This window comes from Psammomys obesus, unplaced genomic scaffold (genome assembly GCF_907164565.1).
Source record: "Psammomys obesus unplaced genomic scaffold, mPsaObe1.curated_primary_1811, whole genome shotgun sequence".
In the NCBI taxonomy this organism is placed as follows: domain Eukaryota; kingdom Metazoa; phylum Chordata; class Mammalia; order Rodentia; family Muridae; genus Psammomys; species Psammomys obesus.
In genome coordinates this window covers 9863210-9888055 of record NW_026596085.1, presented here as the reverse complement: position 1 = coordinate 9888055, position 24846 = coordinate 9863210, and the positions used below count along the sequence as shown (strand labels likewise).

At 42.9% G+C, this 24846-nt stretch overlaps 1 protein-coding gene across 1 annotated transcript in view; it reads right to left on the bottom strand.

Annotated features, from left to right (window-relative positions):
* Positions 1–24846, bottom strand: part of Cpne8 (copine 8) — a 176550-nt gene that overhangs the window by 151187 nt on the left and 517 nt on the right. The window lies entirely within an intron of this gene.

The following is a 24846-nucleotide window of genomic DNA, read 5'->3' as shown; positions in this document are numbered from 1 at the left end:
AGAGTCAGCCAGTGTGTTAGAGCCTGTATGAGGACGAACTGGGTTTGTTCACAGAGGAGCGTGTTTTACATGTGTAAAACAGGACAGTAGATAACCAGGACGTCTCCGGCACCTCCCTAACATAGGACAGAGTTTGCTGTGGGGCCCATTAACTATGGAGCCTCATGAGTAGTACACCACTGAAGCAGAGGCAGATTCTAACCCTTCTGGGGGACAGCAAATAATCACCATCTAAGACTGTCACCCCGTCTGCTCCACTTTGCACTGCGATGGTGACACAGTGCCAGGGTTATTAGCCTAGATGTGCTGAAAGGCAATATGAGCAGCAGGTTCTATGCCTCCCGCATTTTTCACTGCCCACTGCCATCCCAAGACCCTGCCTCTTGAGAAGACGGCTGGGGTCATTTGTTGCTAAATGAAATAGAGCACTTTTCTTTCTACTTCTGTGCAGTTCTGCAAGCATTTCTCCAGCGAACAAGGAACACCAACTCCTGCTTGTGTACCAGCAATTATGCAACACATAGGACAGACGTAGTCTGGATTTCATGAATCTTGAGTACTACTGGGAAGACAGCTGTGTAATGCAACTAACAAGCCATATCCGGTGTCATGTAAAGTAACAGTATAAGGTAGAATAACCCAAACAGTCACAATTATCCAGCAGTTATCTAACTGATTCTCAGCTCTGATTCCAGGTATTTTAAAAAAATGTACTAGAAAAAGAAACCCAACTGGTGGGTATATAGACATAAGTAAAATAGTACACATGAACATACTGCATATTAGGAGCTCTCTGTAGAGCCAGCAAGATGGCTTAGCAGACAGAAGCACCTGAGCTGCAAGCCCATCAGCCTGAGTTGTAGGCCCAGAACCCTCATAAAGGTGGAAGGAGAACACAAACTCCATAAGCACGTCCTCTCTCTCTCTCTCTCTCTCTCTCTCTCTCTCTCTCTCTCTCTCTCACACACACACACACACACACACACACACCAGGCACACAGTAATAAAAAGCTAAAAGAATCTTTTTTATTGCTCTTTTTTTCTTCCTCAATAACTGACACCACATGATAAAGATTCTTCTGTAAAAAGAAACAAATATCATTATCTATCTATCCTATCACAGATGCAATTTGAAAAAAAAATCTCTTAGACATTCAGATGAATTTCAAAGTTAATACTTCAAAAGTCGTAGCAATTTGAGTAGTTGGACATTCTGGAAATGCTATTACATAAAGCATTGATCTGTTTGCGTTGGAGAATACAGCCTCAAATTGAACGCATGGGGTGGACTGCAGGATGCATTATTACTGAGCCTATCTGGGAGAGCTTGCTCTGACAATACAAGTTTCCACTGCAGCCTGAGTGGAACAGTTCTGTTAGCTTTCAATAGAAGTGCCCAAACAAAGGGCTGGAGAGATGGCTCAGTGGTTAAGAGCATTGGCTGCTCCTCCAGAGGAGCCGGGTTCAATTTCTAGCACCACATCATGGCAGCTCAGAACTGTCTGTAACTCCAGTTCCAGGGGATCTGTGACACCACAAATGCATGTGCTACACACACACACACACACACACACACACACACACACATATGTGAATGAAATACTCATTCACATAAAATAAAATCAATAACCATTTAAAGAAAAGAAAGAGAGAAATGCCTAACGCATAGAACAGGAAGGAGAATGGTGAAAGAAGCCAGTGTTGTGTGACATGAACATTTTGCCTGTGTAAGAATCTGTTTCGTAAGGCCTCGCCCAAAACTTGTCCCGTTTCTACCAAAGAAGAGGTCATATTGTAAGTAAGAGTTGGAAACTGTTGAGTCTTGTATTTGCCTGTTATTCTGGAGCAGTGGCAGCCTGCCAGCCTGCTAACCAAATACTGCCCAGACAGCTACAGGAACTGGCACAAACTTGCAGAAAGCAGGGCCGCCAAAAGACAGCGACTCACACAAGTGCTGATTGTTTGATGGGAGGCACCAACAGCTCTCGTGTTAGCTGTGGTGAGCTGCTTTGCCACAGGCAGCGCAGCATGGACAGGTGGCAAGCGAGGTCACAGGGATTCTCTGGACCAGGCCTGGTCCTTTATGTTTGCCATTACAGTATCACACAGACTAGAATCAGGTAGTTATATACTAAGAAAATACACATTTTCCTTAAATCTAAAACATGGTTTGTTTGTTTGTTTGTTTGTTTTTTCATTTTCTTTCTTTTTTTTTTTTTGTCTAAAGGCAAGGAAAAAAAACTTAATCATTGGGAGTGATCTGACTGTAATATTTGATTCAGGCATTAATTCTTTCACTGGTTGTAAAACAGTATTTCTGGGAATTTTACGTGCATATTTAAGGAAAATCTATTTTGACGCAAACTATGACAGTTATAGCAAAAGGATACAGATTTTGTACAGGCAAAAGTATAGGTTTCAAAAAGAAGAAAAAGTAAATATGTAAATGAAAATAAATATTCTGAGGCTGAAATTAAAGAAAAGTCCAAGTCAGCTCTAATTTAAAGCATAAAGGAATTCTGTAAAGCAGGTTCACAGGCGGCCCTCACCAAGACTGCCTGGCTTCCCACACAGGAGCAACAGGCTCTTAGAAGGGGACCCTCACCACCATGGACAGCATGCACTTCTCAGCAATTAGGCAGAAATTCTCGGACGCGCAGAAATGGCCTTATCTTTTTAGATGATGCTGAATTGGGTTTTTCCAACTATTTATTTATTACGATCCTTGAGATGAAAAAACCAATAATGTGCAGTTTCAAGTCTGCATGAAGGGTTTGCTTCAGATACCCAGAGATATCTAGGAAGATAATTTCATGATTTCCTTGTTTTTAATTGCCGAGTATTATTCCATTGTGTAAATGTACCACTATTTCTGAATCCATTCCTCAACAGAGGGACATCTGGGTTGTTTCCAGTTTCTGGTTATCATGAACAAACTTGCTACAAACATGGTTGAGCAAATGTCCTTGATGTATATTTGAGCATATTTTGGATATATGCCTAGGAGTGGTATAGCTGGTGAGGTAGCACTATTTCTAATTGTCTCAGAAAGTGCCAGACTGATTTCCAAAGTGGTTGTACAAGTTTACATTTTGACCAGCAGTGGAGGAGGGTTCTGCTTTCTCCACATCCTCTCCAGCATGTGTTGTCACTTGAGTTTTTGAGACTGGGACTCATAGCCAAACTTTGGGTAGAATGCAGTGAATCTTATAAAAGAAGGGGAGAGAGAAAGTTCTGGAGGGAACAGGAGCTCCACAAGGAGAGCAACAGAACCAAAAAATCTGGGCACAGGGATATTTTCTGAGACTGATACACCAACCAAGGACCATGCATGGAGCTAACCTAGAACCCCTGCACAGATGCAGCCAATGGAAGCTCAGTGTCCATGTGGTTTCCCTAGTAATGGCAACAGGGACAGTCTCTGACATGAACTCAGTGGCCTGATCTTTGAGCACCTCTCCCCGAGCTGGGAGCAGCCTTTCCAGGCCACAGAGGAAGACAATGCTTCTAAAGCACTCTCCTACAAATGATGCTCTTAGGAATGGCAAAGACATCTAGTGTCTGACACTCCACGTGCCTGGTCGACTCGAGATAATAGGAACCCCTATAGATGTGAGGAAGCAAAGGGTTAATTCAGAGCCATGCAACTTTTCAGCAGAAATGGTGGAGGACACAGTCTGATTCCAGGTACAGAAGAGAAACAACCATTTTTAAGGTGATAGTAAGGAAAGAAATTAATACAGCAGATTGAAAAGAAAATATATGTGCTGTAGTTTGGTTTCTGTTGCTTGGCTAGAACCATGACCAGAACCAAACTGGGAAGCAGAGTTCATGTCTCATTAGAGGCCACCATTGAGGGAAGTCAAAGTAGGAAGCAGGAGGGATGGACTTAGGCAGAGGCCATGGAAGAAATCTGCTTAATAATTTGTTCTTTGTGTTTTGCTCAGTCTGCTTTTTATACAACTCCAGAGACAGTACCGCTCACCGTGAGCTGGCTCTTCTCACATCAATCATTAATGGTGAAAATGTCCCACAAACATGCATGCCCACAGATGCAGGCAATTCTTCAACTGACGCTCTCTCTTCCCAGGTTTTAGTTTGTGTCAAGTTGACAAACATTCCCAGTAAGTGGGTTTTCTTAAAACCCTAAATGTCAGGGTCATGATAATCAACTAGGGTTCATTCCCCTTCTGAAATTATACAGCTCCTGTATTCTTAGCTCAGTGAAAGGCAACTGTGAAAGCTATCCTAAAGATGCCAGTTGTGATTGCTGGAATTCATGACTGTGGCCTTATCTGAGAGGAGAGGGGTAATCTTTAAGATGTGACTAAACCATTCCCTCAATTGCAGAATGGGTTCTTGGGTAGGGAAGAAATGTTAATACATGTATCCTAACCAGAAAGAACAGGAAGTGTAACCACTAGCAGAGGTTCAAAAGGCTGTAGGACTCCTTCACAGACAGTTTTGTAAATTCTGGTCTTGAAGATTAGATTGACCACAAGGAAAGCTTGCTGAGACACCAGAAAAACCCAAACAGAATTTGCAAGAGAGGCAAATGGCATCACCCACAGCAGGATGTCAGCTCAGCTGGACTGATTTGAGACTCTTGGGTTTCAGAGCTGCCAGAAAATAACTCCCTTTCCTGGGATGCAATAAATTAGTGAAAATCTCTTATAACATGGAAACACTGTGCAGCCTGTTTCTCTCTATCAGCCCTGAAGCACCCATCACCTTGGCCAAATCTCAGCCATATTCCCAACATGGCATCTTTTCATTGGATTTCTTGCCTTCTATCACACAAATACAGTCAACAAGTTGCCTCTGAGAGGAACCCATTATCTACAGAAATCCACAGTGTTTGTCCTAATGCTCATCACCCATCACTTTCTGTCTTTACATCTCTGTGCATCTATCTGGTTCTCACCCTGTGGGTCGAAACCCCTCGGGAGTCGAATGAACCTTTCACAGGGGTCGCATATCAGATGTTTACAATTCACAACAGCATCAAAATTACAGCTATAAAGTAGCAACGAAATAATTTTATGATTGGGGGACACCACAACACAAAACACTATATGCATATATTAAAGGGTCACAGCAGGAAGAAGGTCGAGAACCACTGATCCAGCTCTGGATTTCTCCTGCCTCATTCTCTGTGTTCACATTTCCCCACAGCTCTCTCTTCTTCTGAAACTTTCGCCCCTGCCTGCTGCTGTTCTCAATACTGCCCACTCCCCCCTATGTGGCCAGCACAAAATGAGAACCCACATAGCACAAATTCCACGCCGTCTCTGTTCACCAAACCTGGAGCCAGGCTGTGCTCAGCACTCAATCAAGCCATTTTCTTAACCTGCGACATGATCCCAACAACTAACAATTACCAGCAAGACTCATTCTCCAGATAAAATTACAGAATCCAGAGGTGTTCAAGAAAGTAGCCAGCATCACAAAAAATATAAGGTACACTTGGGGTAAATTTTAATAAATGATTTTTACTTTTGATTTTTAAACTTGATATACATGTAAGCCACATTGACAGGCTATGTCAATGAAAACAAAGCAAAGTGAGCTATAAACAAAGTCTTTATCAAGCATAACTTAGAAAATTCTAGGAAATGAGATATAAAATAAAAATGAGTACTAGAAATAGAAAAAAAAATTACATTATCCTCTAGAAAATTTAATTCTGCACACAGAAAGCAAGCAAGAGAATAAACTAGTAAAGCTTTATAAATTAAAATAATTCAATCAACTTATTAGAATTGTGATGAATATGTAAATGTTAATTTTTCTAGGTTTCTACCGTTTATTATTTTTTAAAAAAATTAAAGGTCTGGCATTACATGTTGTTTTCATGTTGTATCTTTTTTGACTGTAACTGCCAGTGAGACAAACATTCTTTGTCAGGCGGGACCCCAAACAGTCATACAGCTTCCTCCCTGACCTTCAGCTACTTGCAGCTTTCTGCCATTTCCAAACACGCCAAACAACACTCCTGGGGCAGCCAATGGTAGTATGTATTCTAGTGGCATGATTTAACTAAGCATCAGTGCAGAGACTTGTAAACATCTGTACCCGAGACGTAGGGCATCTCTCAACCTACAGCAACACTCTGCGAATTATAACCCTGTGATGTACTGCGCGTGTGTGGCTAACATTCTCTCCCCAGGGACAGATAGAAACAATCTCTACCCTTCTAAGGTCCTTAGGCATGATTTCACCAATGGTCACCTCGGGAGCCAACGAGCTTGTTAGTTTTATTTACAGAGCAGTGGGTGGGGGAGGGGTTACAGACAGGAGCATGGGTGACCTTCAAACCGTCTTTAAATTCTGACATGCTGTTAATCAAACTCTGGTAAAACTCTCACAACAGCCTAAGCTTCCCTACCTCTTGCCTCTTCCCAAACGGGAATTTTCAAATGTAAGATTTTCCCCTCTTTTTAAAGATTTATTAGTTAATTATTTATACAGTATTCTGCCTGCATGTGTGTTCGCGCACCAGATCTCATTGTAGGTGGTTGTAAGACACCATGTGGTTGCCAGGAATTGAACTCAAGACCTCTGCAAGAGCACACAGTGTTCTTAACCTTTGAGCCATCTCTCCAGCCCCCGTCCCTAGTCTTTATCTGTCCCACTAGGGCTGATGGACACCATGTATGAATCATCTGTGGACTACAAGCTGCTCCAAAACTAGAGAGAACTAAAATTGCTGAAAGCCAGTGTAAGCCAATCCAGCCATGATGATTGGGTCCTGACTCTCCAGCTGGGTCAACAAACCAGATGCTTTTGACGAATGACCCCATCACTTGAATGAATTCCCTACTGACCTTTGACCAATATAGCCAGCCTTGCTGGGCCCTGACAATGATGTCTAATTTTGACTGAGAAGCAGTTACAGAAGAGAATATATCACCCCTTATCCTCAACAGAAGGCTGTACTCTTAAGTCCAAAAGGACCTGGATTCCTTCTACCAGAAGGTTATTAAATGGCTTTAGAAATCTAAGCAGGTAGCTACCACAGAGTCAAAGATTAGACCCAAGCTGCAACTCAAGAGGGTGATATGATGGTTAATATTACATTTGAGGTTTAAAGTTACTATGCTTGAGAGACTAAAAAACAAACAAACGAACAAACAAAATTCCTCTAACATGTAAGCCCTTACCTTTTCATAGGCTGGACCCTAGCAGCCCACTTTCCCTTTTTTCCTAGACATTGATGGCTAGTCTTAAATTGACTAATCTTGTAAACTGCTGTTCTTACAAGGCAGTAGGTCATAAGACTAACTGCTCTTCTGGATTTTTCTTTAAATGGAATTTGCTTACTCTGCTCAAAAGGTGAACAGGACAACTGCAAAAGTAAACATTAAAATAACATTAAAATAAACCCTTGCCCATACGTTGGTAGAATACATGTAATCTTAAGGGTTTTGCTTTTATAAGCCTGGGCTGATATGGCTAGGTGCTGTATCTCGAGAGTGCTCTCAAGTGCAGTCTTGACCCTACATTGAATTCCAGTGCCTAAATAAAAAGCCTCTTCTTATTCAGAGTTATTTACAGTCATGGTGAACCTCTGAGTGATTCCAGACCCATACCAGCTGGAAGTTCTCTACCCAGTAAGGATGATGGCTTCCTCAAGTCTTTACAGAGGGACACCTCTTTGTCCCCCTGAACTTCCACACCTACAATCTCCAGCACCTCCTAGGTCCTGCAAGACCACAGCAATTAAGGCACAATTGCATGCAACTGGTTGTGGGGAGGGTGACTCGGGAGAGGGTCCCATCCTCTCCTTCCAAGAAGGAAGGTCAACAGTTAACAAGGTTAGCTGTGATGATCTTTGTCAAGTAGCGCCAACTGGACTCCTGAAGATGGCAGCCTTTGACTCAGAGGAGAGTCCTGCACAACAGTGTGTTTCTCCGGTTCCCTCTGGAAGTACAGTTAGGTGCCAAATATTACGTCTCCCCAACTATGGGATATGCATACAATAACTGTCCTAGGAAGTAGTAACAGAGTGGGGAGTCCTTATCTTCTAGAGTTAGCACTGCCGTTTGAACAATTGCAAAGGCACGGTTACTCCCTTGTTTGTGGCCATGTGGTGATGTAGCCAGTTGTATAGCCAGGTTGGTAACACTGGTTGATCATAAATAACTATGTTACTGGTTTAAACCCTCACCAAACTTCTTGCTCTGAGTTTTAGAACCTACTTGTATTAGAAATCAATGCACTGCGATTAGGGTGAGAGCAGGATCCTGCATGCCGCTTGGGGCTTCTCTAAACTGCCTCATTTTCTCTTGCACTTGAATTAATGTCATGCTCTCTTGTTCATCCTAACCCTAGGAACATTAGCCTACACCATACATATATACCATATAACCCAGGCTACCCCATCTAAGTTCATGTAAGTCAATTCTGTATGTAATGAAAGAGCATCTCACTGTACATAAATTCTGTATGTGATGTTTGAACAGTGGCGAGACTGCCTGAGGATGCATTTTCTCAGAATATCTCCATGTCTCCCTGTAACGATCTACACATACCCTCTTTTAGTCACCACTATATTCAGACATAATTTGCAGAGCATGAAATTTGTCTTCTGACATGGCAGTATAGTTTACAGTGTATCCAGTTTGTATAACAACCATCACCCAAATCTAGTTTTAAAACACTTTCTAGGTTCTTTTCCATCAAAAATCCACTGACTGTTAATAGTGACATCCTGCCCTACCCTGTCCATCCCTTGGTAACTATGATTCTTTATATTTTCAGATGTTTCCCTGCTCTAGACATTGCATGTAAATGGATTCATACAATATGTGCTTGTCCCATTTTTAACTTTCACACATTTTGCAGCATCAATCAGGACTTCATTCCTCTCTACTGCCAAACAGAATCCTGCTGTACAGATACTCCATTTACTGTCAGTAGTTGATGGATACTTCAATTGTTCTGGCTGGGGTGCATGAGTTTCTGGGATAATTTTTTTTTTTATTTGAACACGTTTTATGTAGACACACACCTTTATTTCTGGTGAGAACTTAGCTAGCTGCTAGCCATAGCCTTCGTGAGACCCAGGAGCCTGCCAGGCCATTTTTCCTAAGTGTTTGCACTACTCTACATTCTATTATCAATGTGTAACGGTGTCCATTTATCTAAATCCTGTTTGTTTGTTTTTTTTTTATATGATAACTACATATGGGGGGGGGGTGTCAATTCACTAATGTATCTTATTGCCATACATTTTCGGGAAGAAGGAAGAAAGTAATTTATAACAGGTGCATAAGGTAAATGCTTCTGATGCTGATTAGCTATAGAGGGTTCAGATCTCAGCCGCCCCAGAATATGGACTTCTGATCACACACACACCCTTTCACCACGCTCAAAGTATTGAAGTCTGACCCAGGAAACTATGTGATAATTAAGTTTAAAATATAACAGTTTTTTATGTATTAAATGACTATAAAACATAAAGAATTATCTAAATTATTGAAAAGATATGAATTTTCCCCCCTCCAAAAAAAGAAAAAAAGACAGAGGCTAAAGAATTTTGTTTTTGAAACAGCATCTCATTGTACAGCCCCTGGAACTCACTCTGTAGACCAGGCTAGCCTCAAATTCATAGAGATCTGCCTGTTTCTAAGCTAAAGAACTTTATCAAGCGTGTTATATAAGAAGAAATATGGTTACTCAGTGAGAACATTAAAGTTCCTCATCAATAATGACCATTGAGACTCAAATGAGGTACATAATGAGCCACTGCTCTCCTGTAAAATGGACAAATAGTAGCTACTCTTGAAGACGTAACATACTAAACACTTATTTTGTTGCCGCAGATAAACAACAAATGGTGTGAGGAAAATACAGAAGTTCCTTGTGGATCCCAGACTCGGGCATTCAACTGACTGTGACTAAAGCAGGGACAGACATGACAACACAGCCAGCTGTGGTAGCTGGCGCCTGCAATCCCAGCACTGGTGAGGCTGAGGACGGACGAGCTGGTGAGTGCCCTGGAGGCCAGACTCAGCTATAAGGTGAAGGCCGCTCCAGGAAACAAAGGCCAGCACTGCTGTCAGCAGCTCAGCTACCAGCTCAGAGCTTAAGCTGCATCTCTGGGTTGGTTGGGCTTTGCTCCTTGTAGGGAGGAGTGGCCTAGAGTCCTGCAGCACTGTTCTCTACAATCCTGGCACCTAAGAGTATCTGCCACCCTTAACACCCGCTTCATTTCCATTGCCGAACTTCATGGATTCACTCTCACTTGGGAGGATACCCACTTCTGAACGGGAGGGGAGAAAGCCCTACATTAAGCTAAAGCATTGTAATCAAGGGAGGAGGTTAGACTCGCTCTTCCTTCCAACCCATAGTTACTGAACATTTGTTAAATGTCAGCCACTGTCTGAGTACCATGTAAGAGCGGTATACAAAAACTGGAGAAGCCCTTATTACAAGTTTATTTTACATAGGAAGGGAGAGAAGCAATCTGCAAACAGACAGAGGCACACCTTTCAGGTAGTATTAAGAACAGGAGGACATATAGCTCTACAGTAGAGTGATTGAGGGTCTGGAGAGATAGCTGGCTCATCAGTGAACAGCCCTTGATGTGCAATCATGAGGATCAGAGTTCAAACCCAAGTACCTATGTAAACAGCTGGGTTCCTGCAAAGATCTGTAACAACGGCACATGCACCCACATACATACATACATACATACATACATACATACATACATACATACATACATCCAGTAGAGTGATTGTGGTACGCAAATCCCTGTTCTCCATCTTCAGCAGCACAAGAAGGAAGGGGGGAGGGGGTAAAGGTAAAGAAGGGAACCGGGGAAGAGGGAAGAAGAAGATAGAGAAATTATTCAAGTTGAGTATGTGAAAGTGCTTTCAGATGTGGTTTAGAAAACCACAGAGAAGGAGCCATTTGAACAGAGCGTGGAGGAAAAGTACGCAGAGGCCTGGCTGTACAGGGATGTAGGCAGAGAACTTCACAAGCAAAAAGGCCCCCAGCCAGGGGCAGAAAGCAAAAGTTACATGAAATAAAGTGGCGAGGGAAAGCACTCACTCTTGTGGCCGGGGTAACCCAATTTCATGGTGAAATCTCATTATGGAAAAAAATTACCATCCTGGAGAGGGAGGCTTGTGTATTTTGAAAGAAAAAAAAATGAGATCTAGTGCGAGGAAACTGACATTGTTACAAAAAGCCAAGATGGAGATGTACCCGGGTATATCATCCTGGATAAAAATGTGATGCCATTTCTAAAAATGGTAGACCTTTTAGTCTTCACTGTCTTCATGTTGTGAGCTACTGTTCTACCTCCACTGAGGTGTGGCACAAATATGAGTTGTATGCCATCACAGGAGCTTTCAAAGCCTTTTATTGACATCACATCGCATAGTTTAAAAAAAAGTCTCTGCTTGGCTTTCTAGACTACATGTCCAATCTAGGTATAGGCTGGGATAGCAGAAGGAATGCACTTTTTTTTAATTATTATTTTAAAGCGCACACACTGGCGATCCATCTCAATTATATAACTATATAGTGTGTACAATGCCTATTATAACATAATCATAACTGCTGTTTATAATTAAGAACACTTGGTGGAAACTAAATAACCATCAAGTGACTGATTAAAGAGATGAGATTCCAATCCAGTTAATGAATGATTTCAGTGAAAATTTAGCATCAAAGAAACAGCCTAGTACTATCGTGATGTCACAGACTTGGGAAACACTTGCATGGGCACTTCTTGGCTGTTCATCCTAAACCCTGTATGCTTCACCCATCCTCTGTTAGAAAACAAAAGGGGGATTTGAACACACGATGGTGCTCAAATGTGCCACACAAGGCATTCTGGGGAGCAGACACAAAGTCCCTAGACCATCAGCCAGCACACAGAAAAGTAGAGTAGAAAAGCACTGGGGAAGACAGCCACTGTGATGTAGAGTTTCCATGCTCAGTACGCTGCCCTCCAAGTCCCTGTGTGCCTGTGCTAAATTTCAAAAGGCCAAGGAGCCTCCTGGAATCATGAAAGGGAAGCTCATGGGTTTCCTGTGACATGTCATAACTGACCCCAGCTGGAATTACAGGAGAAGCCTAGCGGAGCCAACCCCTAAAGAGTGGAGTGCATTGTGGAAATCCAGGTTCAAAGACAAGTCCTGACCCACACAGCCCGCAGTCCAGAACTGTGCGATGTAAACACAGACCTAAAACCTGGGAACTTGTGGATGGAGAGATCAAACGACACCCAGAACACCTTGGCAAAAGAGGCTGATAACTTGAAAATGACCCTCCAGGGGCACGTAGCACCACAGGACCTAGAAAATGAAGAGTCGTGCACCACAGACAGTATCTGGATCCTCAGTGGGAGCAGGAAACAAGGCCATTTGTCAGACTCCACAGCAACAGGACATTACTGCCACTTCTGAGGGGCAGCATCCACAGGAAGATGGCAGCAACCGTGGTAAAGGGCTCCATGAGGCAGAAAGGAAGTGGGTTTGCTTAGATCATAGCTGAGGGACTCTCCAGGCAAAGTTCCTTAAGCCTGCTACGAGGAGTGGAATTAACACAACAGCAAAAGAGGACCTCTTCCTATTTGTCATCAGAGCACGGATTTGAATCAAAACACCGTGTGTGTGTGTGTGCCTGTGTGTTCTCTGTTCAAGTCTTTTAAACACAATTTGGCTGAGATTTTCTATGTAGAACCTTTCTTAGAGATGGCAGCTCTCTGAGTCCTGACTGTCTTCATGTTGTGAGCCGTTGTTGGTCTGCCTCAGCTGAATGGTAGCACAAATGTAGCAGGTGCTTTCAAAGCACTTTATTGATATTACACCACACAGTCCAAACAGCAACCATGTGGGAATGACTTTCTACTTCGTTCACATACAACAGCAGAGATCAGAAAGCTCTCTGAATTCTCCCAGTTGAATCCACGAGTTGTTGTCAGAGCCATGCCTGTCCAGCTCTGAACTCTTCCTCTACCTCTGACCCATTCCCATTATTATGTTACAACACTGAGGGTTCAGATCATCATTTTTCTCGATCTCTCTTTCTGCCCACCTGAAATGCCGTTGTCATATTTGGACTTACCCGCAGCTGAGTGACAATGATCTGCTGTGTACTCTGGACAGTTTGCTAAATTATTAGTCTGTGGGATTACTGCTCCGCCCAGAGTCAGAGCAGGAAGCATGTCTGTTCCATGAAGCAAATGCTGACAGCTGTGGCTGGTCCACAAATCACCACACAGGAGAAAGCTGAAGGCAAACACTACGTGCCCCAGGATCAGTCCAGCTGACCTTGCCTTCCAGGCATTCTAAATACGCAATACGTCTAAGACTGTATTTCTCAACTTTTTGTTGCTTTCTCCAATAGCTGTTGAAATCTGCTGCAAGTTCAACCACCGAAAGCTCAGTATCTCCTCATTTCAAAAGAAAGCCTGTACATGTGGGTCATCTGGCTTAGTTATCTTCAACTTTCCTCAGTCGGCATACCTTTACCAATAAAAACAAGCTTACAAAGGCAAAGCTAGATTAGCAGGGTTTGGTTTTGTTTGTTTGTTTTTTTCTTCATCTTTTCAAAATTTAGTTTCTGAGATTATAATAATAATTATACCATTTCCCTATTCCCTTTCTTCCCTCAAAGCCCTCTTATATTCTCCTCCTCTTTCTCTTTTAAATTCGTGGTTCCCTCCAGGTTTTCAACTATTTTCAGAAATATGTTTAAATCAATGAATAATTCAAATTGCACTTCACAACAATTCAAGCTCTGCAGACTCTCCAAGAGAGTCTAAACACAAAACAGAAATGTAGCTTGAGTTTTGTCACATGTGACCAGGTGACGCAGAGACTAAAGACAACTTCCTAACATGACGGTCATCTGCATCATGGGTGACAAGAATAGAATGCACCCCTGAATCACAGGGGCTCACTCACCTTGATAAGACAAGAAGATAAACTCAGTCCCAGAATCCACAAACCCACTGTGCATTTAGCTCTACAAATCTTAAAACACGAATCGATAAACTCCTCTAAGGCCTTTTCCCGCCCTGTCTCTTTCATCTTGTCTTTATATAGCTAATTTTTTTTTAACTCAACTGAGACTGTCTCTGTTCTTCCCTTATGTCTTTCAGCCACAGCTGCCAACACTATGAGATCCACCTTTTCAAAAACCTTGTGTAAGCAATTAAGCCCTTTCTGTGCAAGATATTAGACTATCAGCTAGATGTGGGACAATTGTAGGTAAGATTCAGTCAGTGTGGGACGAGAACTTCTGACTTCATGCATGTCTGATAGTCTTTCAACTGTTCCTTCAGTAAGCACTAGGTCATTAGGAGTCATAGGAAGGATGTAGTATAAGAGACTAGTTATAAATACCTGTGTTCCGCCCTCTAGATGATCTGTATTTGATTAAGGGGAGAGATTTGCAAACAGCCCAGTGAAATGGGGAACATGTACAACAAACTCATTATAAATTAGAGAATAAAAGGTTCAATCAATTTTATTTGAAAGTCTTTACACTCACAGGGATGTGTCAACTATTAACAGATTCTAACAGGAGGGACACTGTGAAGGACACTCCTCCTGGTTTGCTCCTGATTCAGCTGATCTGAAATGGTTTGAAACTAAGGAAGCTTTGGATAATGAAAATAGTGAGAAGGGAAGCAAGAGACATGAGGATGGAGACGTGAAGCTAAACAGTTAAGTCAATACCCCAAAAAACTTACAAGGTGAAGGCAGGAGAACCAGGAATTCAAGGTCAGCCTGGGCTACATAGTGAATTCGAAGACAACCTATGCTATATGCAAAACCAAAACCAAATAATGAATCATAATATTTAAAGATTCTTAATGCACTTGCAATTGAGGAGTTGCAAACAGAAGTGCAATAGTGTGAGCACCTGCCCTTTCCTACCTTCCAGGAAGAGATTTCACATGGCTCAGATGAGGCAGTGGTGGACAGAACCACATCTTGACAAAGACTAGGTAGTTAAGCATATCTTTTGCTCCGTATTTGAACCTGAACCTCCTGAGGACCCCAAAGATAGGTGTGGGGTCGGGTGGAGACAGGGGAGGTCACCGGAGTCTTTATGTGTTTCTCTCACCAGTGTGGCCGCACTTGACAAATTGCCTTTCTCTGCTTTGCACCATTACTTATCTCTTTAAATTGGCATGTTTCGTGGGTATCCGAGCCCAGTTTGCTGAGACTGCCAGAGTTGGTCTTGTGGCCTAAAAACTCCAGTGACATGTACACACTGGTCACACTTAATCAGCATCATAATCGGCCTTGTTAAAGGGTAGGTACGGAAGTAGAAGTAGCAGGAAGTAAGGGCTTCAATGACAAATGACAGAAATTTCGTTAATGTACTAAGGACATTTTAAAAGATGGAAACAATTTAGCCCCCTATGAAGATATAAACTCGAATTTTGTAGTGGGCCCATACGCAATTGGAAAAATCTCTGAGAAAATGTTGATGACGATTCTGTTGAAAACAGCAGGCTTAGACCATTTTCCAGCCACATAATAATTGCATGACAAAATCACAACAGTCCCTCTGCATTGGGAGTGGCTGGGCACCTCCACATTCATGAAACCAGATACCCATGTACCACCCTCACTGAACAAAAGTGATGCTAACAGTTACGGGTTTTCCTGACTTCATACTTATTACCATCAGTGAGGTCCCTGCCTTCAAAATAGCTCATACAACCAAGCATAATAAGGTACATGCTAAATATTATCAACAAAGCACTCAGACCCTTCTGCTGTGTTAGGAGCACTTTAGATATTACTTAGACAACTCAACAAAATGCCATAGCCAGACAAATGGACGAAGAGGCATGATTTACAGACAATGATTTCACAAGTAAGTATGCTTATTTTCTCATAAATATCATACATAAGTATAAATATCATACATAAAGGTCAGCTCTGCTTTCTCACTTCTAGAAACTGTTTCTATTCTATTCTTGAGGCTTTACACTGCTGTGACTTTTGACTTTTCAAAAAATGTTTGTTTGCATCCTTGTGGCACAAAATTAAAATCCATTGAACAGTCACATCAGTCACATAGAGTCCATAAGAAAGTGCATTAACAATTGCTCCCTCAAGCGACTGGTTGTACCCCTTTGAAACACCATGAGTTGCTTACTTCTCTGGTGCAACAAGTAAGCTAGTAAAAATATGTTTTCTTCAATACAAAATCCCTCTTGGGTCAATGATTAAGATAAGTTCATATGTTTTCTTACTTAAAGGCAATATATAGGATATCATACATATATGTTAAAACACTGTGTCTATTTGTATCTCTGTCTCTCTGGTGTGTGTGTGTGTGTGTGTGTGTGTGTGTGTGTGTGTGTGTTTGTGTAGAGGTCAGGGGTGCACATGACATGTATTGTTCAGTCATTCTTAACCTTGTGTCCTGAGACAGAGACTCCTGCTGAAGCTAAAGCTTACTTAAGCACACTGCTGGGCCAGGGACAGGGGCTTGGGGGATGGGGGTCTTCCGCTTTCCCGATAGGCACACCACTGCAGTGAGCCCTTTACCAAAAGAGCTATCAGCCCAGCTCGCCTGAAAGTTCTATTGTTTGCCTATTTTGGGCTCAACATTCATTCCAAACTAAAGAAGCAAATCATCTGTCAGCATGCAGAAATAGTGTCCACTTCTAAAACTAATTGTGTTATAGTTAGGAACAACGAAACCCAATTCACAATTATCTGTTTCTTGTCTCATCACATATAAATGTTTGGAGAATCTTATATTAACTGGGTAATAATTATTCTCTCATTAAGTTATACTGGTAGAAACAGGCTTGTGTTTCATGTTGTGTACTGTTAAGATTACATTTTTAATATTATAAAAATAATTAAATCCATGGACATGTAGGTTCATTGTTCCAACCTGTCCACCAAGCAGTAAGCATCTACTGTACTGGAAATGTCTATACACAAAACACAAAGTTAGGTTTTAGAGTAATCAATGATGAACACGTGCTTTTAAAATTGGTTTTAGAGAAATACATGCAAAAATCCAAATAATATTTAAGTCATAAAAATAAAACATGAGGTAATATCAGGGTTCAAAGAAAAGCACGTTTGATTACAACACTCTGCAAAACTACCTAAATCTCATGGGTGACTGAACGTAAGCTCAGCCTTCACAGCCAGCCACAGGGCAGGACCTCTGGACACCTGGAAATCTGCAGACTCTGGGTCCAAATGAGACGGAAACGGGCTGGGTGGAATGGAGAAGAACCCCAATCATCATGCAGCAAACAAAACTAGTCTCCCTCCAGGCTCAGCCACCCACGCGTTGCCCTGCGATGCCCAACGCTGAAAGCAAAGGACTGCTTCCTGAGCCTGAGGGATAGAAGTCGAGTGGAAAGGAGGCAACAGACTCCAGCATCCCCGAGCCTGGTGAGCTGATTTAAAAAGACTGTGCTGAACTGTACAGCTTAGGAAACACAGCACACGGGGGACCCTAACACAGAGAAGTAATACATGCACACCCGATAGCACCGGTTCGCTTCATTTCTAAAGTCAGCTATTTCCCACAAGGCCTTCTGCTCCCTTCTGCATCCTTCCAGACGCAATTTCAGGCAGCCAGGACTCAGCAACAAGTGAGATGAGTTAGCACCCAAGGTTGAATCCATTTGTCATCTCCACTGGAAGCTCTATTTACCAGAAACATTACAAGCATATTCAGAAGTAAACTGCAGGAAGAACACAGCTATTTATTAATAGAGAACACTGTTCATTTCAAAGACGAACAAAACCAGCCAGGGTCCTGTTGAGAGGAAAATCTAAATCGACCAACTACAGCAGAATTTCACATCGTTTTGGGAGAAGATTGAGTAACCTAAGGACTTTGAAATAGCAAGGGTTTGGTTCAGGAAATAACTTGTCATAATATCCTCCTAAAAAAAAAATTCAGACATGGATAGCAAGAAAGCTTAGCAGGTAAAGGCACTTGTCACACAAGCTGTACAACCTAAATTTGGAAGGAGAGACCCTCACAAGTTGTCCTCTGGTTCCCATAAATGTGCCATCAAATGCTCATATACCTGAAGAAGAAGAAAAAGAAGAAGAAGGAGGAGGAGGAGGAGGAGGAGGAGGAGGAGGAAGTGGAGGAGGAGGAGGAAGAGGAGGAAGAAGAAGAATTTAAAATCTCAGACAGTAAAGTGTGTTATATCAACAGGTCTATATTGAGCAGGGAAAAGTAACAGTTTATAAACATATGTTAATACTGTATTTTCCACTGTTATTTCTTCCTTATTGTTACTGAAAATTAATCCAGGTCAGGCCTAGTGCTTCATGTCTATAATCCCCAGATTCAGAGCCAAGACAGGAAGATCACAAGTTTCAGGCCTAGATTACAATAGTTAAATAAAAAGATCTTATCTAAAAGAAAAGTAGAAACAAAAAGTCCTCCACCATAAGTCACTTTTTAAATAGCACTACATTCCATTCTTTCCCTACATGTGTTAGATCAAATTATTTAAAGTTATGCATTAATACTATTGTACTGTGCCAGTATAATTGTCTTATGAAATGTTTTATGAGACGTAAGTTATGACTTAGCTACTTCACAAATGGCAAGCATGAGATTTCCTTCTGTTTCACTTCAGTTTATTGCAAGGTGTTGTCAAAAGTCACAGAGATAGTGTCGGAGCGAAATGAGAGGCTCAGGACTGCCCAGGTTGCCCAGCTGGAGGAAGTAACAAACCTCACAAGTGGCACACCCACAACAAAATGCTTTAAATGAAGCCAAGAACTTGTACCTACTTAACTATAAGATGAACCTTGACTTGAAAGAGCAATCATCTCTTACGTGGTGTACTTCAAACTTCTCTCAAAATTATTTTTAGATTCTCTAACATAACTTTCTAATTTAAGAGCCAAACTCACCAAGACTTAAATTTGATTACGCCTCCGTTTCCCAAAGGCAATAAAGACGATTTGGACAGAAATGCTGGCATAAAAATCATTTGTAATCAACATGCTAGGATCTCTGCTTAGTCAGAGTCATTCGATCATCAAGCCTGCAGGTCTTAGAGTACACAGCCAGCGCATGTGAACTTGTGGAAGTAGAACACAGCATCACATTGCCAGAGATGTCTCAGAGGGTCCCCTCCGGAGCCTGGGAGTCTGTAACAGCAGGTGATTTCACTTAGCATTGCATGTTTAGTGACCGCTCAGCATATAGCTTCATGAAAGAGTCACAGTGGTCCTTACACATGTTCAGGTATTACCCTATACCTACTTGATGCTGGTATGAACCAGCTGCTTCAGGAGTACACAGAACTCCAGCTTAAGGAAGGGGTCCTGTAACAACATGACATTTGACCTCAGTCCTAAAAAGAAATAAAAATCTAATCAAGAAGAGGGAATGAAGAAAGGATGAAGGCTGGAGACAGAGAGCAGCACGCCACAGCCACACTGACGCTGCCCAGGATGATCGCAAGGTGGCCTTCGGAACTCTATCTCTGGACCAGTTTTTGCTGCCATATTTATTTGCCAGATGTCTTAGTGGATGGTTAGCACGTGCTTGTTATACTATATTCAGACAATTCATGGGAGAATCGATGTGAGACGAGACAAGGAAACTACAATTAGGTCCAGCTTTTAGACTGTTTACCATGATGTGCATACTCAAAACATTTCAGCTTCCTTCCACACAGTGTTTAAGATCATCCCAGGAGTAAGTGAAAGGATCAGCACTTGAGAGCTTGCATGGGAATACCAGAAGCCTGCCATGCTCTGACTGTTTTTTTTTTATTTTTATTTTATTAATTACACTTTATTCATTTTGTATCCCCCCATAAGCCCCTCCCTCCTCCCCTGCCAATCCCACCCTCCCTCCCCTTTCTGCATGCATGCCACTCCCCAAGTCCACTGATAGGGGAGGTTCTCCTCTTCTTTCTGATCTTAGTCTATCAGTTCTCATCAAAAGTGGCTGCATTGTCCTCTACTGTGGCCTGGTAAGGCTGCTCCCCCCTCAGGGGGAAGTGATCAACGAGCAGGCCAATCAGATTATGTCAGAGGCAGTCCCTCTTCCCATTACTATGTAACCCACTTGGACACTGAACTGCCATGGGCTACACCTGTGCAGGGGTTCCAGGTCATCTCCACAAATAGTCCTTGGTTGGAGTATGAGTCTCTGGGAAGTTCCCTGTGTTCAAATTATCTTGTTCTGTTGCTCTGCTTGTGGAGTTCCCGTCCCCTCCAGCTCTTACTATTTCCCACTTCTTACATAAAATTCCATTCACTCTGCCTGCTAGTTGGCCATCAGGCTCAGCATCTGCTTTGACAGTCTATACTGCAGAAGCTTTCAGAGGCCCTCTGTGGCAGGTTTCAAGGTTGTTTCCTGTTTTCTTCTGGCTTTCAGAGGCCCTCTGTAGCGGGTTCCGAGGTTGTTTCCTATTTTCGTTTTCTTCTGATGTCCATCCTCTTTGCCTTTCCGGATGGGGATTGAACATTTTAGTTAGGGTCCTCTCTTTTGCTTAGTTTGTTTAGATGTACAGATTTTAGTGGGTTTATTCTATATTGTATGTTTATATGAGTGAGTATATACCGTGAGTGTCTTTTTGCTTCTGGGACAACTCACTCAGGATGATCCTTTCCAGGTCCCACCATTTACCTGCAAATTTCATGATTTCCTTATTTTTCATTGCTGAGTAATACTCCATTGTATAGATGTACCACAGTTTCTGCATCCATTCTTCAGTTGAGGGGCATCTGGGTTGTTTCCAGCTTCTGGCTATTACAAATAAAGCTGCTACAAACATGGTTGAGCAAATGTCCTTTTTGTGTACTTGCGCCTCTTTTAGGTATATGCCTAGGAGTGGTATGGCTGGATCTTGAGGAAGCGCTATTCCTAGTTGTCTGAGAAAGCGCCAGATTGATTTCCAGAGTGGTTGTACCAGTTTACATTCCCACCAGCAGTGGAGAAGGGTTCCCCTTTCTCCACAACCTCTCCAGCATGTGTTGTCCCTTGAGATTTTCATCTTGGCCATTCTGATGGGTGTAAGGTGAAATCTCAGGGTTGTTTTGACTTGCATTTCCCTAATGGCTAATGAGGTTGAGCATTTCTGTAAGTGCTTCTCTGCCATTCGATATTCCTCTGCAGAGAATTCTCTCTTTAGCTCTGTTCCCCATTTTTTAAGTGGATTACTTGGTTTGTTGCTTTTCAGCTTGTTTAGTTCTTTATATATATTGGATATGAGTCCTCTGTGCTCTGACTGTTTTGACCATCAATAAACTAACCTCTCTACACCAGGCAAGACTGGTTTGGGACACCAAACCAGCCACCACAAAACCTTCTACCTACGATTTGTCCTGCCTACAAGATGCACTGGGTAAATGATGTAGAAGAAATTGTGGGAGTGGCTAACTAATGAATGACTGGCCCAGCTTGAGACCCATGACATGGAGGGAAAAAGCCCACCCTTGACACTGCATGGAGAGCCAAGAAGCAGAGTCTGGATAGCCCAGAGAAAAATGACAAAAATCACCACAATAGTGAAACAATGGCTCTGGGGAAGGGGATTAATTTCTGCAAATTATTTTTCCCATTAGCTTTAGTATCAGTTTACGTTAATGTGTTTTCAGAATAAAATTGGAAAGCTATCAAAGTTGTATCATTTCATCAATAGAGAAGTTCAATTGATAAGGTAACTCGAGTCTTTAAAAAAATCTACAAGTTACTTTAATAAAGGAATGTGAATGCATACACAGCTAGGTAATGGGTAGAGGAGAAGTAGAAGAGATTCTGCCTTCAGGTAACTCTAACTAAAATGTGGTTTTCATCACTCACACAGCAGGATCACAGCCGCTGATACTGATGCTGACATCTCTCCGATCCACACACATCTGCCCTGATCTGCCAAAGCCCATCCTCCTGTCAAAAATGCTGAGTGCCCAATACCATGATGGTGTACCCCAGCACATGCAGAAAAGCCTTATCCGCTAGGTCTCATCCTAGGTTACTATCTTATATAATGTTTGTCTGCCAGTCATGGCTCGTGCTCTCAGAGATGACAGCTAATTTGTCCTACTCAGGGAGCACAGTTTAATTCCTGCGTGGATAAAAGACACCAGACACTTGATCAGTATAAAGAGCTATATTTAGCTTCTGGCTTCAATTCTTATCTTTCTCTCCTTCCCAAAGTGACTGTGGATCTTTTGAGTATAGGGGCCAGAGGAAGAAGGTCGTCAAAGGGGGTTCCATTATAAGCTGTTTTTGAAGTACCAGCAGCAATCAGCGCGCTCTCGGATATTGAGGTAAGGGAAGTCTTTGCCATGCTTGCCCACAGCAGGGCTGAGAGGCTCTCAGTTGTCCCTTCTTGCTAAGTGAATGCCTCACAACTAACCGGGGGAAGCTGTGCTCTGGGAACAGCTAGCTCTGTTTCTGTTAACTGGCTTATTAAGATTCAAATAGAGAGTAGTAACAGAACTCTGTTAGTAGAACTCAAAGTGCCATTTTCTGCATGTGCTGGCTAGTCTTATGTCAACTTGACACAAGCTACAGTTATCTGAAAAGAGGAAACCTCAACCAAGGAAACACCGCCATAATATCCAGCTGTAGGACATTTTCTTAATTAGTGATGGATGGGGGAGGGCCCAGCCCATTGTGGATGGTACATCATTTCCCAGTCCTGGGTTCTACAAGAAAGCAGGCTGAACAAGCCATGGGGAGCAAGCCAGTAAGCAGCGCCCCTCCAGGGCCTCTGCATCAGCTCCTGCCTCCAGGTTCCAGCCCTGCTTGAGTTTCTGTCCTGATTTAAGCCAAATGAACCCATTCCTCCCCAAGTCATGGTGTTTCATCATAGCCACAATAACCCTATGTAAGGCGCTGTGTCACAATAGTAGCTCACAGTCACTATTTCTTAGCTAACGGTGCCATGTTCTGTACAAACACATTCTCCATATCATTTCTTCAAACCCTCATAATACTATAAAGGAAATGCCACAATTAGCTTCATTATCAGATGTGAACAAGCCCAGACAAACTAAATAAGAACAGATTCTCATAGTAAACCAGAAGGCCAGAATTTGCACCCAGGACCCTGATGTCAAGTTCAAAATGTACCACCTCCTACGGTAGGAAGACAAAGCTCTCAGCACCCCGGGAATGGAACTGATTTGCCAAGCCAACTTGCCCAAAAGTGGTTTTACATTGGGTCTAGCAAGAAATAAACCATCAACTGAGTCTAGACAGCTCAAATAACAGAGGAGGCCTGGAAAACCTTAGCAGAAATACTTGACACTAAGTACTTAGTTCTCTTTCAGATTTTGTTTTCCCCATTTGAGACATTTTTTTTTTTTTTTAAATGTAACCCCACGCAGAAGAACATCTCCAGAGCCTGGAGCGGGAAGCTGAAACAAGCTGGTCTAAGCCCATTCACCTCAGGATACCCAGCATCCCTCAACAAATAAGCATGGGGATGGTTGGCCCAGGAGGGCTATTCTGCTCACCCCTAAGGGACTACAGGGCGTTCGGAATGGGTGTGCAATGTGCCTGTCTGCTTGGTGACCTCTCGGTGCTGCAGGATGTTGAACAGGCGATAGAACTCCAGAAAAGGAGGAACTATCGTGGAACTCCTGATCGCCCACTCGGTTCCACGCTGTCAGGTAGCTGTAACCTCCTAACACCCGAAGTCAGCTCCAGAGAGAAGAAAAGCACCTAGAAATGGGCACAAGAGTCTGCCAGGCAGTAGATAACTGACCCCAATAAGCCAAAGGCTGGCATCTGCTGTCATGAACCCCACGATCGCTCTCACAGCCTGAGGTCAGTCAGAGCAAATCATCCTATGTCGTCTCTCTCCCGGCTGTCCCTTACCCAAAGAGCACGGCTACTTGGGGGAGGGGCGCTGAACCGTTCAATTTCCGAGAAACTTGAGTTCCAGAGCAGCAATTCTCAACGTGTGGGTTGCGACCCCTTTAGGGGATGAGTGGAACCACCCTTTCGCAGGGGTCACGTAAGACCATCGGAAAACACGGATGTTTACATCACGACTCACAACAACAGCAAAATTACAGTTACAAAGTAGCGACAAAAATAATTTCATGAGGAACCGTATTAAAGGGTCGTAGCCTCGGAAAGGTAGAAGAAGCAGTATTTTTGAGGCTGAAGGCATTTAACTTAAGAGATTGTTTACAACCAAAATCACCCAGGCTTATTAGAGTCACTTACGACAAGCTTTGCTATTTGAGGGCATTTTAAAACACGGGGGAATGATGTGCGGAGTTTTCCACCCAGAAAGGTTGAGTTATTCAAATAAGGGTTGGGCACCTGGGCATATGCAATAACTCCAAAATTCTTAATATAGCCGACCCCCTAGCTCCCCAAAACTGGGGCAGCGCGGCTATTCTACCTGACTTACAGAGGAGCTGGCCCAGCGAGCATCCGGAAAGGGGAGTCTGAAACTGGCAGCCGCTGAGTGAGAGCCAGTCTGTGAGAGTTGCTGGAAGCATTCTCACGTTTGTCTACTGGCGGGCGGAAAATCAGTCGTGACTTTTCAATTCTTAGGTAAGCCTCTGCCAGTAAGACTGAACCTGGAACCGCTACCGGCCTAGGGCAAACGTCCCGGAAGGGTGGAGGGTGGGGAAGTTGGATGGGTCTAGGAAGTGGGTGGCGGGGAGGAAGCTGCAGAACTGGGAACCGGGAAGCCTGAGCTGATCGCACCCGGCAGCTTCTCTGGGCACCTAGAGGAAGTCCCAGGCCAGCGTACGCAGCGGTCACGCGCGCGTTTGGCAGTCCTGACCCTCCGGTTCCCGTCATCACTGAACCTCTGGCCTTGATTCCCGTTGTTTTAAAGAGAGAGAGAGAGAGAGAGAGAGAGAGAGAGAGAGA